Here is a 20,516-nt window from a genome sequence, read left to right on the forward strand (position 1 = left end):
GTACTAAAAGAAAGTTCCTATCAAAATGTATACACAGGAAATATGAAATCCCTATCTGTATCCATTCATAAATATAAAAACAATATGCCTTCAAATCTCCAATTACGGGGTATAAAAAATCTACAACATCACGTATCTATTTTACTATTAAAAAATCCACAAAACATGGAGAACAATTAAGACATGTTTCTTTACAGTTTAAAGATTTGTTGACCCAATAACTCCTAAAATTCAATAAATAATGTTAAAGATATGCTGAAATAAATAAATATATTAAAATAAATACTCTGCATTAAATCAAAAGGGTTACATAAGTTATGAGTTCATCCTTCATGCATCCATCAAAACCACCTGACTGTCCGTGAGACATTTCTTACTGGTGCACACTAACGCGCTCACTTTGGACCTTAATGAAAGGTTGATGTCACTGACTTTATCCTCACTTCTCAGAACTGCATAATCTGAAGAAAAAAAAATAAATGTTAGGGATTGTGCATATAATCAAGAGGTCAACAGGCCTTATCCGTCACCTGAGTATTAGTTAAAAGAATTTTTTTATTTTGCGAACTTGCGATTTCTGGAAAATTTTCATGTCCGACTCCGGTATTTACACTTCTTGTTTACATTTCTGGTATAGGAACGTGAAAAGTCACGTGAAGAAAAGAGATTTATATGGTTTTCTTAATTTCTCGCGTTTTTACTTGAAGAAGTTAGTGTTATATCCTTAAATTAAAGCTTAACCTGGAGGTAGTGTATGAAAATAGCATAGATTGATATCCATCTGCCATTAAATTATGCAGATCTGTTGGGGAAAAAAAAACCTCGTTTGTCTGTAATATTTTTCTCAGAAAATAAAAATTAAAAGATAAAATCCTCCCACCCGCCCCATACTTATTGCTGACCCTGGATGATAATCAAAAACATGACACAAGCCTGGTTTTATCACATTCAATCACTGACCATTTTGGCCCTATCCTAATACCAAAATATATTAAAATTCTTTCCCCTGATCGGGTAATATTTGAAAAGGATACAGCATTGCTGTAATTTAATTACCTATAGATCTGGGGTGCATTTTACAAAAGAAATTACGACAAACTTTACATACTGGAATTTTCAACGTTATTGTAAATCATTCACTCCGAATGCAAAATATTGTTTAAAGAAAATATTGAAAATTTAGCCTCAGAAAAGTTGTAATTCATTGATTTAAAGTAATAACTGTGCAATACAAATTAAGACGTGCGACTTTGTCGCAAGTTCTTTGGTAAAATGGGCCCCTGATCCTTAATTTGGATCATCATTTTGTCAAAGCAATAAAAGTTTATTAATGTACTGTCAAGCAAAGGAAGTGTTTGACAGAAGCTGCTAAAGATAGAAATCTTACCAATGATTGCCTGGATTACACGCTTGTCTAAACCTTTTTTATCATTCGCGCCAGTAACGTTTCCTGCTTCAATTAGGTCTGCATTGGAGTAAAAGGCTGATTAAAGATATCGTGCCTTTGCACACCCTGTAGCCTTTTTGCCAGCAACTTTCAAGTCTTTGGGGTACATATAAACGGAACTTTTTGGCATAAGCTCCACCATCTGGAGAAAAAAAGAAGATGAATTTAAGATAACATTTCCTGATTGACATGTGCCCTTTTTCTATGCAGGCATGGCGATTAAAAATCTTCGATAGAGTTTCAGTCCCAAAAAACTATTTCTTATACAAATGAGGCAATTTTTTGAAAAAAATTAATCTCATGCAGTTCTCGATGATGACAGGTTTTGGTTCCCCCATCTATCTTTTTGTTTTTCTTTCTAATTTTTTTTTTAAAAACCCAGTCAATAACAATTCTAAACTCAACTTGTAAATAGTTCCAGCACAGAGCAAGCATTGGAAAACCCTTCCACAATGTCACTCGCCAACAAGGCGAGTGATTTCTGTAATCGGGAATTGGTCATAATTGTATTGGGTTCAGTAATCAGTATACATTTAGTGACCAAAAGCTTCTCCGAGAGTTATTTACAAGCTTAATTTAGAGCGCTTTGGAGACCTTCTAAAATGAAAGTAAACTACGTGCGATTTTTACCAAAGTCAATCAGCAAGATCATGCATGTCAAAAGAGCTGAATGTTTTTGAGCTTGCCAGAAACCAGGATTGCAGTTTCGATGATGATTATGACATAGGGATGCGAAAAATGAAAAGCTACTGGGACTGTTAGTACAAAGAAAGCTGCATTGTTGTCAAAACAAGTTGCAAAAACATTGGAAATGGAATGCAAATAATTTTCTCATGGATCTTGAATAGACCAATTATGTCTCAGTCAACATCAAAACTGTCATCAAAATTAAATTATCAACGTTTTACAGATAATGGCACTTACATGGTTTGCACTTGCCACACCTGATGGCAAAACACCTGCCTGAGGTCTTCCATCTGTCTGAACCTTGTAAGAGGATTCACCTGTAAGAAAATAAAATTAGTCCAAAATTTTACTTCTTCACCACAGATAGTGTTGAATATCTAATTATAACAATAAAAACAAAGCAAAAAAAAAAAAAAAAACCAAACCAATAAAACAAACCCCAAAAACGTGAATATGTTTAAAATGAACACCCCCATGTGCAAGAGCTGTGTATAAGCAATATGCAAGGTTGAGTAATATTAGTAGTATTTCCTTCTAAGACAATGGATGTCAGAGAGAGAAAGATATTGGGATGTAATTGTGACTATGCTGTTTAATAGGTATCCAAAAGTACACTGTATAACTGATCAATCTATAAGGATATTGTAAAGCTAAAAATAAAATCGATTAGTTTTGTGTACTACGATCGACTTGTCAAATTTGCCCTAACTGAATTATTTTACATTGCTTTACAGTTTTTTTTACTTAAAATTAATGCTCTAATTTAAAACTATTACAGAGAATCAACTCATTGGATATACCAAAATATCAATTCTATTCATCTCATACATCTTTTACCTTCATTTTGAGATGATCCCCAGTATGGTAGACACAGCTGATAGGTTTTTTTTCCCTGCATAAGGAAGATTAATAAGTACGACGACTGAGCCATGGATTTAAAACAAACTAAATCAGCTGTTTCTAACATATTGGGAATCACCTCAAAATTAAGTTAAAAGAAGACGTATAAAATTAAAAAGAACATCTATAATTGCATATTTTGGTTTATCCAACTGATTGATATGGCCTATTTATTTGCTCAACCAGCCTTGTGAATACACCATATCAACTCGTCGAATAAAACAAATATTAAAAATATTAATATTGATATCCTACAGGTAAAATATTAAATAAAATATGACTACACATAAAATGTAAACGCTTTCATTAAATATTTTATTTTTTACCTATTGATTACTGGACACTGAGGCAATTTTTCACTTTTGGATATATATATGCATGCGTGTGTCTGGTTTCCTGACCCTACCTGTCAAACTCTATTTTAACTGCTATTGATCCTCAAAATGCATGAAAAGTAACTATAATTAAATATAGACCTGTATTGAAAGCAATCAAAGCATAAAATTTCAAATAAATTGTTCTAAAATGAAATGAAATATTTTAGCTAACTACCCACCTACTTTTTTGGCGTGAAACACACATATGATATTCTACTATATATGTTGGCCTAAGATTAAGAAGTACTGTTACTCTAAATCATTGTTCACTTACCTGCCAATGAAATATTCAGCTCTTCCTCCAAATGCTTGATCCTCATGTTAGCATTCTGTAATTCTTTTTTCAGTTTATTGCACTCTTGGCACACCTATTGAAGAGAGTAAATATTTATTTAGTTATTGGCACACCATTTCACAAGAGTAATTATTTTAAATTACACCCCCCCCCCCCCCCCCCCCCCCATCATTTGTCTGCATGCAATTTGTGAAAACGTATATCCTATTTAGCCCTTATATAATATACCCTTATCTTTGTCCACAAATTAACATTGAAGGGGAAGAAAAATATTCACAATTTCTGACACAATTTATAGATACCTTATTCGCCATGTTCTCGTCCCCAGAAAAAATTTGCCGACATACAGAATTCTCCTATAATATGAAAAGCCTTTCAGTAAAAACATTTAAAACAGATTGTAGACACCCAAAATGTTTTCTCATCACAGAGAATATTCAATAACTAAAAATGAAAAGTTTGTATTGTACCTGTTGATCTTTCTGCATATTGCTGGAGCAGTCACCCATGGTAAAAGGGGTTGCACTGCATGCATCCTCCTCAATGCTACCCCTGTAAAGATCAATTTCATCATGTGGCCAGCTATTTACCCTGCCAGGTGTGTTGTACACCTGATTTGGGTACAGGTTGTAGTGCTGGGGTGTGGGTGGAATCTGGTTTTGGTACACATGGTTCTGGTTGCTGTAGGTATTTTGCATCTGACTTTGGTTGTTGAACAAGCTGTAGGTGTTGAGAGGCATCATCTGGTTCTGATTGCTGTTCATGTTGAAAGGCATCATCTGGTTGTGATCACTGTTCACATTGAAAGGCATCTGACTTGTGGTGCCAGTTGATGTCTGCTTCGATGAAGACACATTGGAGTGTGGAATGCCATTAGGATTGTCCATGTCAAAGTATGTTTGGTCATTTTCAGGTAATGGTGTTGGAGCTGCTTGTGGTCTAATTGAAAAACAGTCCTGAAATTGAAATAAAATTTCATAGAATGTTTAGTGTATCAAATAATATTCAGAATTCTATGCATGGAACGTTAGGCCAATTAAAATTAATTTATAGATTATCAATTACCACCCACCCTTCAAAAAAGGACCAGCTACGTTTTTTCTTTTAAAAATTAATTTTCTGACACAAAAATTACGATTTCAAACAAATTTGCTTCCCAGTAGGATTATGCAATAACATAAATTTTCCGGTGCGTTGACAAAAACTATTGTATTGCAATAGGGCTGTGTGGTGCACCGAAAATTTCAGCGCACCACGATTCATAACATTCGATTCGATGCACCGATTACAAATTCCGGATTTCGGCTTGGTTTAGGTTTTACATGTATACACCAAAACAACAAATATGGCATCCGAGTGATATGGAAAACATGTGGTTTTTTATGCAACAAAGATTTAAATCACTACTGTGTTGAGAGTTAGCATTTTCACCACTCAGATACCAACAGAATATGGTCCATGACTTTCAATTGATAAAATTGTTGAAATTTTACATATATCAATAAAAACAATATCATATACATTTTGGATTCACTATAGATTTGGTTAATAATCCAAAACTTATGCAGCACATTAATATAACAAATTTTGATAGACTGTCAGTGTTTTCTTTTTTCTATCAAAGTTATAAAATGCCTTTATAAATAGATATGATGTTTACAAATGACGACATACAGTTATATAACTTGAATAAAATCAAATCAAATATGCTACTCATTAAAATTGTCAATTTTTGTGCTGTCATTAGATAAATTGGACCTAACATAAACCGAATCGAAAATAACCAAACCGTGCTGTTCTGAACCGAACCTAATTGAGCTAACCCTGAATCGTCCCAGCCCTATATTGCAATATGTTTCTTTTAGTATTGATATACCGGCAAAATGTTCAGACTCAGAATGAAAAGACAAGCTTGGGACTCCTAAAATAAAATTGCATAATGTAACACTGGCATGTGCGATATCGTGGCTTTGCTATATTTTACAGTGAAGAAAAAGAAATCAGTTATTCACTACAGTATATTACCTCACCTGAGCTGAAAGGACCATGCACCCTTCAAAGAGGAGATAACCACAAAAATAGCGTGGGATGGGGTAATTTAAAAGTCAAGAACCACTGGGGATCAAAGTTTTACATAAAAATATATATGGAAACCATATTTTGTGTGACCCCGGATGATAATATTATAAAGTTGAATTGGCCTTAATAGTGTATGAAGTAATATTCTCAACAATCAAAATAACAGTGAAAATGAGTTTGTAAGATTGACCTTTTAAAACAAACATTAGCAAAACTACAGGTCAGGGACCCAATGACAGTAAATCAGAGGAAAACAATGAATTCTTACTGTGCTAACCATGTCCTTGAAAGAATTCAACGATGACAGGAATGCCTCATTTTTCTTTAGCTGGGCCTCTTTCTTTTTCTGCTGTTCTTCTTTTTTTTGTTGCTTCAACTCTTTCTCTGCCTCTTTGTTTTCTGTTTCAAATTTAAGTAATTGAGTTTAAGTCATCAGGCATTCCAAAATATGCACATGTTGCGGACACTACAGAATTTTTGGGACATTTTTATGCCAGTTAGAGAAAGATGCGAAATTTTTTCTGGCTTTGAATAATCCACTCAAACTTTTTTTTATAATGTTTCATTTTGTATTCAACTCAATTTTCAATGCAAAACAAAAGTTGAAATAATGAATTAACATGTAGTTTTTTTACTTGTGAGTTTAAACATTGGAATTTTATAAAATTGCATAACGTACATGCATTTTCACATATTTAAACATTATTTCGCTAATATTTTTTTGATTTACATACAGTAAATTGCACGTAAAAGTGGAATAATTTCTCACTGATCTGGTTTCTATTACCAAAAGCCTCTTCTATAAATCTCTTTGAACAAAAACTTGAAAATAAAGCCATTTTTGAGCTGCAACAGCATAACACACAAATTATCCCTTTTTTCAGTTGTATATCTTGAATATTTTTTTTAATAGAACATGGGACTGTTATATATCATTGGATTTGTTAAAGGTACCATTTGGTCATTTTTGTTATGGGTTTTAAATCATATATCTTGATGTAGAATGCATTATAACATTAGCAAGTATGATTTATCACGAATACTGTGAAAATGGTGTTACGAAAGGGAAAACAGTGCAAGAACATTGATAAGACAGATCTACTTTTGAAACAAAGCTGAATCGAATGATATATTTACTGTAAATTGGTTTGAACTGAATAAATTTGAAATCCGTTTTCCTTGATATCTATGCAAAGTATTGCGATATATGTATTGAATCGTAAGACAGTGCTATAAATTTGTCTACTACAGAGCCTAGATTTAATCCTTTTTTTTTTAAAGGAATTCCTGCATCATTAGTGTAATACTTACCCTTGTTTTCCTGTGTCTTTGTCTTTTTCGCAGGAACTTTGTCATTTGATTTCCGTTTCCTCTTATCAAGTTTATCTGAAAATATTATATATATATAAAAGTGGGCAAAGATGTAAGATTTTTTTTTTCTGAAAGAGGAATTGTTGAAGGTATTATGAAAAGTCTAAGCAAATCAACACCTGAGTAAAACTGAAATTTTTACTATGGCACAAATCATGACCAATCTAATTAAAATCAGATGTTCTTTACCTACTCCCAGTGTAATGGTTATAGAAGATCTGATTTTAATTAGATTGAAATCATGACTGTCTCTAATGTCCAGTAAACATTTTTTCTTGACCAATTATCAGATAGATTTATACTTTCTACTTACCGTTAGGCGTGTTCCTTTCATTTTCAGATGACATTCTTCTCTCAACATTCTCAATCGCCAGTCTCTCAAGTTCTTTTTTGTCGTTTGTAGTGTTTCCTATCGAATGTACAGAAAATCATGAAGCTGTAGGTATATACATAAAATTCAATCTCTACAATTTCTAAAATTGAAAAAATTACGTAGGGCTTCAGATTACACATTTATTATGACTGATGTGATACATACAACAACAAATCAAATGCGCTTCCTGTCCATTTTCTTTTTGAATTAACAGATGTAAAATTTATAATTTTACCTTTTTCAAATTATGTGTTTGGATAAAATCAGACCAATAAACTTACCACGAATGGCCACCAGCTTCGCATTGTGTACACCAGAAAAGCCTGGGCACGATGCCTTTACAACGTCATCTTCCTTATACTCAGCAAAATCTTTCCGCGGTTCTTTGATTCTGGAAAGCGGTATGACACTGAACTTTTGTTCATCTATCCATTCAACCAACGAATACATCTTAATTTATGTAAATATCCGCAAAACTATAACTTCATGAAAGCTTGTTCACGGCACTTTGAAAATGGCTCCTGATTGGCACTCAACCAATCAGAAACTAGAGATACAAATGTTCAAAGTTTGACCAATCGCGTTAATATACGAAGATAGCCGAAGTTTTGTATAATTCTTTAAAATGCTGACCTTTTTTCTTTCATTAATTTTGTGTTCATTAAAGGTCAATTCATATGTCAAACATTCTTTTTTTTCACGAATGACATATCATATCGTATAACCCAAAAATCTACGGATTCACCCGAACGTGATGTTTCGTCATTTCCTCTTCCGCTTCCAAAATTCAAACTATTTATTGAGCGAGAGAAAGGACACATACGAATTTGAATTGGTTATGAAATTTTGCCGATTATTCAACACTACCATTTAGTCTCCGTTGCTTGAGAAAGGTCATCGAATTTAGGTCTTTGTTCAGCACTTAGGGACTGTGAGCAGGGGGGGGGGTGTCTTTATCTTGCCACATTTATCACCTCTAGTGATATGCAAGGTGTATTGAGGACCTATTTTAACTTAGTGCCCCATGACTGAACATGGAGAGAAGTTCACCATAATTTCCAAGTGTATGACCAACCATTGTATCGAGAGGTGACAACAAATAAAGTCGAGCAGCTGCATGCCAAGTCAATATCAGCCATTTATTATATAGCTAATAAATAGTCTAATATAAAATCTGCGTAAAATCTAGAGAATGTTAGCGTTCAATATCCTAAGAATTTATTGAACGCTAACTTTACATTGCGTAAATTGTATGCGCCCGAAACATTCCGAGTATGAGCGTTCAATATTGACGTTACCGTAACGACGTAAACAAGCAAAAATGGCAGACGACGGTCCTCCAAATTTGACAGAGCCGGTATTTGATATTTACTTAAGCATTATGTTTTACTGTACATAAACTATGATGTCCCCATTTACAAAATCAGTTTGCTTCATGCATTAATGACGGGTTAAATATTAAACAGTTAAGAAATGCATGCTGTTATTGCACACTGGCAATTTTGATGAATTCTCGTCTATTTTGGAGTAGTTTGAGTGAAAATGGATATAACTTAACAACCAAATACTTTAGCTATATAATAAAAGGGTTATTGAACTTATATAGGTGAATATTGGCACTCGTTGGCTGTCAAAATGCACTCGCAAGCTCGTGCATTTTCACAGCCAACTCGTGCCAATATTCACCGATATAAGTTCAATAACCCTATAATATGGTGTGACAATTTTGGCACACTTGTACTGTAAGATGTCTTGGCTCGTCTCAAAGGTCACATCATAAACATATTTCATGATTTAGTGGTAGGTAGGGCAAGTAAAATTAACTCTTGCGCAATGTTTAAATATTTATTTGTCAGTCTCTGTACATGTGTGTGCTAGAAAATGAATTTAATTTTTAATTTAAACTTAATTTTTGTCACTTATTCATCATTTTATGTTAACTTTATTTTCATTTTATTCTTCCAGGTTTTTCAGAAGCAAAAGAATATTTGCAGGGTTGTACGTGGTTTGGATATTGTAAACCCGATTTCTCAGCATTTCTTAAACCATTTGCTGAGAGTCTTCATGAAATATACAGATCAGGTATTTATGCTAATCTGGTAATGTATTTCAAACATTGTCCATATGACAAGTGGTTTACAAAGTCCATCTTTTAAAAACTTCATTTGGTAATAATCAACCCAAGTTTCACTATGTGGTTTAAGTGACTATGTTAACAAGCTTTTCACAACAAGATGTGGAATTTGATTGAATTTTTAGGGAAGAAATTATTCGATACTAAGGCCCAAAAATATGTTGGTTTCCACTTTCAACTAAAAAATTTTAAGGTATTCAATGTATAATGACCATATTTCATATCTAATAAATGGATGGTGGAATATTTGTAATCATGGTATCATTTTGAAGGGTTCATCAAATAAAAATAATCCACCATAGGAATTTTCAAAATTTTGTTTACTGCTAAATTCATTTCACCTAGAATTTAACATTGAAGTATATGGGAAAAGCATATTTTATTACAATATTTTAAAAACAAATTATATTTTCATAATTATCTCTTGGTAGAAAGTTACATACACTTTCTTTTTATGAAAATATGAAATAAAATTAATCATTGACCACACTCATTTTTAGAAAATTAGATTTTTCTTATTTATACAAAGGGCAGACAACTCTTCCAAAAAGTCTTAAGTGCAAAAAGGTCAGCTTCTAATCATTTACCAGTCATGTGAATTTCATCTGCTTCACTTTCATCATTATTTAACAATAAACTTTTATGTTAATCTAAATCCTTCAAAATTGTTCATTATCCTTTCATTATACATGGAATACCTTTAAGAGTTGGTAGGTAGGGCGGTTTTGTTTTGTTTTATTGTTGATTTTATAGGTTGAATTATTTCTTAATGATTTAGTATTCTACTATGCATACATCATAGTGATTGTTTGGTAATGAAGAAAATGTTGCATGATGCATCAACACATTTCTTCCACTGTACTGCAAACAAAAACTGTTTCTGTGTTTTGGAATCTGTTAGTGCATAGTGAATAACTTAGGTCAATAAATATACTCTTGTTGTAGTGATGACATCCGCAAAATCTGTTAAAATGGAAAAAATGTGTTAGGGTCCATTGGGAAAGTGGTAGCCCACCTAGGGGGGAGGGGGGGGGGGGGGGGGGGGGGGGGGCTAATTACAATAGGATGGCTTTTGATGAAGTTGTATATACCCAAGAATTAGCAAATGATATATTCAAATTAATTCTTATCATTTTAGGAGTCAGTGTAAATGGTCAGATCATCAAAGGAATTCTACTGAATGGAGTGTTTGACTCTCCAGCCAGATGTATGTTCATGAACATGACACAGTTTAATGGATTTTATGGATGCCCATATTGTTATGTGCCAGGAACATCTGTCAAAACAAGCGAGAGAGGCCACACTCTTTCATACCCTTTCAACATGGAGAACGGGAATGTCAATGGACACTGTGAACTAAGGACTAACGAGTCCCATTTGAGAAATGGTGAAGAAGCAGAGACAACTAAAGGTCTACCAGTTAAAGGTGTAAAAGGACTTACATGGTTTTCTTATCTGCCTGCCTATGACAATGTTCGAGGAGTTGCCATAGACTATATGCATTGTGTTCTGTTAGGAGTTGTAAAAATGCTAGCAACACTGTGGTTCGATAAATCTCATAAGCATGAGATATTCAGTATTTCTTCACGCGTTGTAGAAGTCGACCGGCGATTGACGGCTATCAAACCACCCAGTTTCATACCGAGGTTGCCGAGATCTTTAAGTGAGATTTCTCACTTTAAAGCTGCGGAACTGAAGAACTTTTATTCTACAGTTTACCCTGCCTGATTGGAATTTTACCACAGGATCAGTGTAGGCATTTCTCGTTATTGGTATACGCAACATACATTTTGCTGCAGGAAACAATTACAAGTCAAGATGTTCAGCAATGCAAGAAGATGCTGATGGAGTTTGTGATGAACGTCCCAGCCCTATATGGTGAAAGATATTCTACATCTAATGTACACATTCTTTTGCATATGAAGGACAGAGTTGTCGATTTGGGTCCTCTGTGGTCTACGTCATGCTTTTATTTCAAGGACTTTAATGGACAATTAAGACGATTATTTCATGGTACCCAGAGTGTAGATAAACAAATTGCATTTGCAGTACGTGTTCATCAGTCCTTGCCAACGATGGCACATGCATTACATTATGGAAGTGCAGAACACGAATTTTTCAAGAAGATGATGGAAAAGAAACAACAGCCCACAAGAGAAAAAGTGACAGAAAAGGTTTTCGTGGTTGGTGCGTATCACAGCAGGACCATGTCCACAGAGGAACAGCACGCCATATTCTTAGTGGGTGGGAATGCAAGTACATCAATGTTTTTCACCAGATTGTATGCTAACCATCAAATTGTCCATTCTGCAGAATATAAGGCAACTGTGAGACGTGACAACAGTGTTGTTCGCTTTAACGGAAATGGCTATGGACGCATTCAGTGTTTTGTAAAAGTGAAAACGCAGATTGATGAGTTTTCATTTTATGCATTGATGGATATTATGGAAAAATCAGAAGAATCTATGGACAATATAATCCGCAGCACATGTGACAAACATATGGTCGCTTTAAGACCAAGTTGTGGTCAGTTGAGAGCAGTGAATGTGAAGGACATCACCAACGTTTGTGTTTGTGCAAAAGCAAGTGACAAGTTATATTTTGTTTCCATTGTCCCAAACACAATTGAGAAGGAATAAATTGCAGTTGAACAGTGCATAGATATTAGAAACTATCGAAGGGACCGATTCACGACCCACTCATTCCAATGTTTCTTGCTTTTGAAAATAAATGAGTTGTATCTTTAATGTTAACATCAAAAATGAAAAACCCTTCGGGGTTTTTCAAAAACGGTGAACCCGTCCCTTTAACATGTTTAATTATTCTGTGCATGTATGTAGTAAATACATGTATAATGGCTTGTATATATATATATATATATATATATAGAACTTAGGTTTATAGATCAATTAATGACATTTTTGAACATGTGGATGTGAATTTGTCACTTCATTGTTAAGATGTTGCATGCTTTTAAAAACATCTTTTCAAAATACACAATTTACAAAATGAAACTGATTTTCTTCTTTTCTGTATATATTTGTATATGTGATAAAATGACAGGAAGCTATTTAGTTTTGAAAATATGGTCAACATTTGCCTATCGTCAAATAATGTCTGTTACAATCTTTACTTTCCTGTTTCATTGGAGCAAATGTGTGTTAGAATACTACCAGTGCAAAAATTCATCACCAAAAAATTTAAGTCCCATAACAGGTCATTTTTAGTACAGTGAAAAAATTACTAAGTCCAAATTGGATACAAAAATATTTAAGTCCCACAAAAGGTCATTTTAAGTACAGTGTAAAAAAACTCAATCCAAATTGAGTACCAAAAAAGTATACCCTTTATTTCTCTTGTTTTGTCAGAAAAATATAAGTTCCAATAAAGGTCATTTTTAGTACACTGAAAATAATCTAAGTTAGAATTTAGCTCAGAAAAAGTACAATTGAAAAAAACTAAGTCCTAAACAGTACAGAAAAAGTACACTGGATAAAAACAAAGTCCAAAATAAGTACAATAAAAGGTCATCAGCTTTCAGAGGCAACCTGGTCTAGTACAAAAAAAAGTATACTTTTCCTGACCTTTTTCTTAAAAGTACAATTTTATATGGCATAAAAGTATCATAAAAGCATACTTTAGTGTACTTTATTTCGGTATGGGTTAATAAGCCTCATTTGAGGCAGATTTACACCATATGGAAGTCAAATTAAAATCAGAATTGCATAAAACTGCATTTCCCCCCCAACCATTTGGGAATATTGGTACCCATGGATAATACCCATTCAACTGAAAAAATATAGCATCAAAATAGAAACATGCTTTTATACTTTTCTTTTTGTTTGCATAATGCATAGATGAACTTAATGAAAACAGCTCATACAGTATACCCGCAGCGTTATTCTTGACATATGATAAACGATAGAACATGATACACGCACGATAGGATAGGATACAGATAAACCTGATAAACGCAAAACCTGATAAACGATCTTCACGAAAAACCTGATAGAAATGTTGTAAATTTAAAAGCAATTTATAGACAGAACGAAATTTTGATACCGACAACATAATTACATTATGTTGATAATAATACAAGGATTTCAATATTTATTATACACCTAAAACGTATAATTTCTTTAATACATGGTTGTACTTTTTAAAACAAATACTTTTAATTCAATTTTTTACGCAATCACAGCTACATGTAAAATCAGAAAACTAAACTATATACAGTTTTTAATTCATTATTTGATATCTATATGAATTTTCCCAGCCAATGATTCTAAAATTATATGGTCACCTAATGTTTGATATATGAATTACAAATTAAGGGAATTAACTAAATGTAATATAATGTAGTGATATCATGCTTCAGTAGCTCTCTTATTCTAATGTCTATTATCTTGAATGTGAAATAAAACCAAGTAATATTTTGTGTTTAGCAAGGAGGTTATTTTCCATCAAGCTCTAAATTCACCAGTCATTCAACAACTACAATTATTTTCATCATGACCGCTTTAAAAACAATCCACTGCACTACACAAAATCTTCATACGTTAGATATTTTTACACCATGAGTGATAATTGATAGTCATAAGTAATTGGAACATATGTATTTGAATTGATATCTTAATAACAAAAAATAAATAAACTATGGAAAAAAAATAAGCAAAACCCAGCTTTTTTTTAAATTCACAATTTTAAACGCTTAAAAATTTTGGGGTTTAGTATGTAAAAAAAAAATTCATATAATCATCAAAACTGGCATCAATTTTCAGTATCTACCCATACGACTATTGGTACATGTAGCAGACTTTTGGGAGATGCAACACCATTGCACCCTTTTAAAACTTAATCTTCTAAATGTGTGAAATACAATGTCCCTGAGAATGTTTGCATTCAAAACACAGGTGATACACAGACGCGCACAAGTTCAGTAGTTGTTATATAAATAAAATACAGGTGGAAAAAATCGGAAGAAAAAGAGCCTTTATTAAAATATATGTAATAAACAATGTAATTTACCGATTTTTCCTTTCAAATTGGAACTTCCTATTTCTCTGTTAGTGTTTAATTACAAACTAATGTTTATGAACTTTTGATGAAGGAGCTTTCAGATTTACTGTCCCCGGTTTGCTTGGCAAACCACTGCCTACTTTTCATATTATTATGTTCCCCAAACAAAGTTTGGGAACATATTGTTTTTACTCTGTTTCTTATTATTATTATCATGTTCCCCAAACAAAGTTTGGGAACATATTGGTTTTACTCTGTTTCTTCTTCTTCTTATTATTATTATTCTTTCTTTCTTCTTGGGACTTTTTTGTCCACGAGTGTTCTCAGAAACTACTCAAGGGATCAATATGAAACCTTTTTAGGATGATAGTATAGCATATGTAGATGTGCGGAACGAATGTCATTTTGTCTGAAAATGCATGCATGTGCATGCACGTGCATTGGATTTTTTGTTGACAAACTTTGGAATCAGTCTAACTTTTTTATTTTTCAATGAAATCGTTTCCTATTTATATCGTAGGTATAACATGGGACCCTTAACTGTTTGGCATCGTCAAAATTTCAATTCTGCACGCGCATGCACGTGTGCTTCAATTTGATTGGATAATACAAAACCGTTTATAACATTCATGCCAATCAAGGAAATTTAATGATATTTACAGGATAGGTAGACATGTCAAATATCTACAGATCGATGTAATAAAAATTGCAAACGCGCATGCGCACGCACGTGTATTGTCTTTTGAAGATTCAATTCTTTCGATGACCATAACTTTTTTGTTTTTTGTCAAAATCTTCTCAAACTTGTATTGTATATGTATCTTGATATTCTTAACAAAAGTGTACAGTCATAATTACCATCCGGCACGTGCATGCACGTGTGCTCAATTCTGATTGGACGATTTTCAAATCGCCATAACTTTCTAATAAATGATGGAAACAATATGAAATTTATACTGTAAGTATATCTATCAAATGTCTATTGAATGACATCAACACTGATGCTGAGTCATACTCACGTGCGCGTGAATGCACGTGCATAGCTTTTCTTTCATTTTTCGGGTACTAAAATGGTCATAACTATTGAATTAAAAACTCAAATGAATTCAAATTTACCCTGAGGATCTATGATATGAATGTCTATGAAATGGTGTCAAGAAATTTTCGATTGTGAAAATAGCGTGCGTGTGAATGCGCGTGCAATGTAATTTTTGACGTCTATATTTAAGTATTGGTCTATAACATTTTGAGATTGCAATGAATAGGTTTGAAAATTAGGTTGCAGGTACGTTTTGGGCCTCTCAATTTATTAATAGTGTCAAAATCACTTCCCTAAACGCGCATGCACGTGTGCTTAATTCTGATTGGACGATTTTGAAATCCCAATAACTTTCTTATGAGTGAAGCAATTGATACCAAATTCATATAGTAAGTATATTGTTCAAATGTCTATTGAATAGCATCAACAAAATTGCTGTGTGGTACTCACGCGCACGTGTATGCACGTGCATTGATTTCGGTCTTTGTAGTTTTGAGTTGCCGTTAATTTCTCGTTTTTCATTGAACAGTTGTGAAACTTCTCTTGTACTCATATAGTAAGACTTCTGATATATCGAGATGGTCGAATTATGTATGTGCACGTGCATGCACGTACGTGCACGTGCAAAAAACTCTCAGATCTTTATAACTGATTTGTATTAGCATGAAATGGACTGAACGTTATAAAATAGTTATATATTCACATGTTTCACAGTTTGCAATGGTCAAAACCACTTGTACTGAAATAAATGACACCATATGCACTTGCTAAATGGGGGAATGTTTGGGGAACATCTGTAACGGTCCCCGTTACAATAAGTACTAGTTATTATTATTATTCTTTCTTTCTTCTTGGGACTTTTTTGTCCACGAGTGTTCTCAGAAACTACTCAAGGGATCAATATGAAACCTTTTTAGGATGATAGTATAGCATATGTAGATGTGCGGAACGAATGTCATTTTGTCTGAAAATGCATGCATGTGCATGCACGTGCATTGGATTTTTTGTTTACAAACTTTGGAATGAGTCTAACTTTTTTATTTTTCAATGAAATCGTTTCCTATTTATATCGTAGGTATAACGTGGAACGTTTAACTGTTTGGCATCGTCAAAATTTCAATTCTGCACGCGCATGCACGTGTGCTTCAATTTGATTGGATAATACAAAACCGTTTATAACATTCATGCCAATCAAGGAAATTTAATGATATATACAGGACAGGTAGACATGTCAATTATCTACAGATCGATGTAATAAAAATTGCAAACGCGCATGCGCACGCACGTGTATTGTCTTTTGAAGGTTCAATTCTTTCAATGACCATAACTTTTTTCTTTTTTGTCAAAATCTTTTCAAACTTGTATTGTGTATGTATCTTGATATTCTTAATAAAAGGGTACAGTCATAATTACCATCCGGCACGTGCATGCACGTGTGCTTAATTCTCATTGGACGATTTTCAAATCGCCATAACTTTCTTATAAATGATGGAAACAATATGAAATTTATACTGTAAGTATATCTATCAAATGTCTATTGAATGACATCAACATTGATGGTGAGTCATACTCACGTGCCCGTGTATGCACGTGCATAGCTTTTCTTTCATTTTTCGGGTACTAAAATGGTCATAACTATTGAATTAAAAACTGAAATGAATTCAAATTTACCCTGAGGATCTATGATATGAATGTCTGTGAAATGGTGTCAACAAATTTTCCATTATCAAAATCGCGTGCGCGTGAATGCGCGTGCATTGTAATTTTTGACGTCTAAATTTGAGTATTGGTCTATAACATTTTGAGATTGCAATGAATAGGTTTGAAAATTAGGTTGCAGGTATGTTTTGGGCCTGTCAATTTATTAATAGTCTCAAAATCACTTCCCTGCACGCGCATGCACATGTGCTTAATTCTGATTGGACGATTTTGAAATCCCAATAACTTTTTTAAGAGTGAAGCAATCGATACCAAATTCATATAGTAAGTATATTGTTCAAATGTCTATTGATTAGCATCAACAAAATTGTTGTGTGGTACTCACGCGCACGTGTATGCACGTGCATTGATTTCGGTCTTTGTAGTTTTGAGTTGCCGTTAATTTCTCGTTTTTCATTGAACAGTTGTGAAACTTCTCTTGTACTCATATAGTAAGACTACTAATGTATCGAGATGGTCGAATTATGTATATGCACGTACGTGCACGTGCAAAAAACTCTCAGATCTTTATAACTGACTTGTATTAGTATGAAATGGACTGAACGTTATAGAATAGTTATATATTCACATGTTTCACAGCTTGCAATGGTCAAAACCACTTGTACTGAAATAAATGACACCACTTGCTAAATGGGGGAATGTTTGGGGAACATCTGTAACGGTCCCCGTTACAATAAGTACTAGTTATTATTATTATTATTCTTTTTCTCCGGTACTTTTTTGTCCGGTAGTGTTCTCAGAAACTACAAAAGGGATCGATATGAAACTTTCCAGGATGATAGTATAGCGTTTGTAGATGTGCATAGTGATAGTCATTTTGTTTGCACGTGCATGCACGCGCGCGCACGTGCATTGCAATTTTGGTACAAAAAATGGAAAATCAGAATATTGAAGGAAGCGATATAAAACCTAAATAGGATGATAGTATATCATTTGTACATATGAAAAATAATAGTTATTTTGCCAGCACGCGCACGCATGCGCGTGCACGCGCATTACAAAATTTGTACGCTAACTTTGGAATCAGTCTAACTTTTTTGTTGTTCATTGAAATGGCTTGAAATTCATATCATAGGTAGATATTGAGACCCTTAACTGATTTACATAGTCAAAATTACCAATTTGCACGCGCATGCACGTGCGCTTCATTTTGATTGGATAATGCTAAAACGTTTGTAACTATCTTATTTATGAAGCGAATGAGATGATATTCACAGCATATGTAGACAATATGTGTATCTATATGTTGGTGTAACAAAAAATGCCAACGCACACACGCATGCGCGTGCAACGTTTTTTAAATGTTCAATTTTTAAAGGACGATAACGTTTTTGTTTTTCATCAAATTCTATTCATATTAGGGGTTTAGATGTATCTTGGTACTCCTTACAAATTCCTGTGGTTAGAATTACTGCTCATCACGTGCATGCACGTGTGCTGATTTCTGATTGGACGATTTTAAAATCGCTATAACTTCCTTATATTTGGTGGAAACGTTATGAAATTCATACTGTGGGTATATAATACAAATGCCTGTTGAACGACATCAACAAAAATTCGGAATCATACACGAGTGCGCGTGTATGCACGTGCAACGCTTTCTTTCATTTCTTGGTACTGAAATGACCATATTGAACGTACTACATGTAATTAAAGGCTAAAATAAAATGATTTTTTCCTATAGATTCACAAGGACATCACTTTTTAATTGGGGGAGGTTTGGGGAACATCTGTAACGGTCCCCGTTACAATTAGAACTAGTTTAGAATGAAATTGTGATAAATTTTCCCCCTCTCTGGACAGACAAGTAGCTCTTCTTCTGCCTTAAAATCGACAGCTTTATGTTCTCTTTCAAATATACTGTCTTTTCTTGATTTCTAAAAATAGCTTCTTTAACAAAACGAATAAAGCTTTCGAAAAGTATCGTACTTTTTCATTAGATTTAATATACAATCCCGATAGTTTCCGAAGCTACACAATAAACGATTTTCACGATAAACGGAAAACCTGATACACGCAAAACACGATATATGATAGACCTGATAAACGCAAAACACGATACAAAACGGAAAACCTGATAACCGCAAAACACGATACGAGATACACGCACGATACGATAGGATATATACACGCATGATACGATAGGATACACACATGATAGAACACGATAGGAATGTCAAGAATAATGTTGCGGGTACTGTAATTAGATTTTTGGTACTTTATTAATATATTCAATCAGTGCATACTATTTATTCAAAATATTACTGGATTCAAATCCATGCAGTCACACAAAACACTGCACTGGAAAATTAGCAGGTGCAAAATTGTTATAACATATGTTTGGATTATTGATGAATATACATATTTGAGGGTTGTCCTAAAATTCCATGGAAAAAAGGTGTTTCTACGTTAAGCCAATCAAAATTAATTGATAGATTATCATCCCCGCCCGCCCCTCAAAAAAGAGCCCATCCAGATTTTTTTTATTTCCGCAAAAATTACAATTTCAAACTATATAGTTCTAATTGTAACAGGGACCGTTACATATGTTCCCCAAACCTCCCCCAATTAAAAAGTGATGTCATTGTAAACCTATACGCAAAAACTAATGTCATTTTAGCATTTAATTACATGTAGTACGTTTACTATAATAGTCATTTCAGTACCAAGAAATGACAGAAAGCGATGCATGTGCATACATGCGCACACGAGCATGATTCCGCACTTTTGTTGATATCATTCAACAGGACTTTGTATTATATACCCACAGAATGAATTTCATAATGTTTTCATCAAATATAAGGAAGTTAATCATAGTGATTTTAAAATCGCCCAATCAGAATTCACACGTGCATGCACATTCTTAGCAGTAATTCTAACCATAGGAATTTGTAAGGAGTACCAAGACACATCTAAAACCCTAATGTCAATAAAAGAACCAGAGCCACAAAGTACTAAAATTGGCCCTTTCGCCAAAATAAATGAGACTTTCACAGTTGATGCTCTAGGATTTATAGGTTATAGAACAATTTATTTTACAACTATATCTTTTCTAGTTTTCGTTTTACAGTTGTTT

At 33.5% G+C, this 20,516-nt stretch overlaps 1 protein-coding gene and 1 pseudogene across 4 annotated transcripts in view; both read right to left on the reverse strand.

Annotated features, from left to right (window-relative positions):
- LOC130052587 (uncharacterized) overlaps positions 1–10,692 on the reverse strand; it is an 11,714-nt pseudogene extending 1,022 nt beyond the window's left edge.
- LOC125651149 (uncharacterized) overlaps positions 1–20,516 on the reverse strand; it is an 84,022-nt gene that overhangs the window by 20,411 nt on the left and 43,095 nt on the right. The window lies entirely within an intron of this gene.

This window comes from Ostrea edulis, chromosome 3 (assembly GCF_947568905.1).
Source record: "Ostrea edulis chromosome 3, xbOstEdul1.1, whole genome shotgun sequence".
NCBI classification, from domain to species: Eukaryota; Metazoa; Mollusca; class Bivalvia; order Ostreida; family Ostreidae; genus Ostrea; species Ostrea edulis.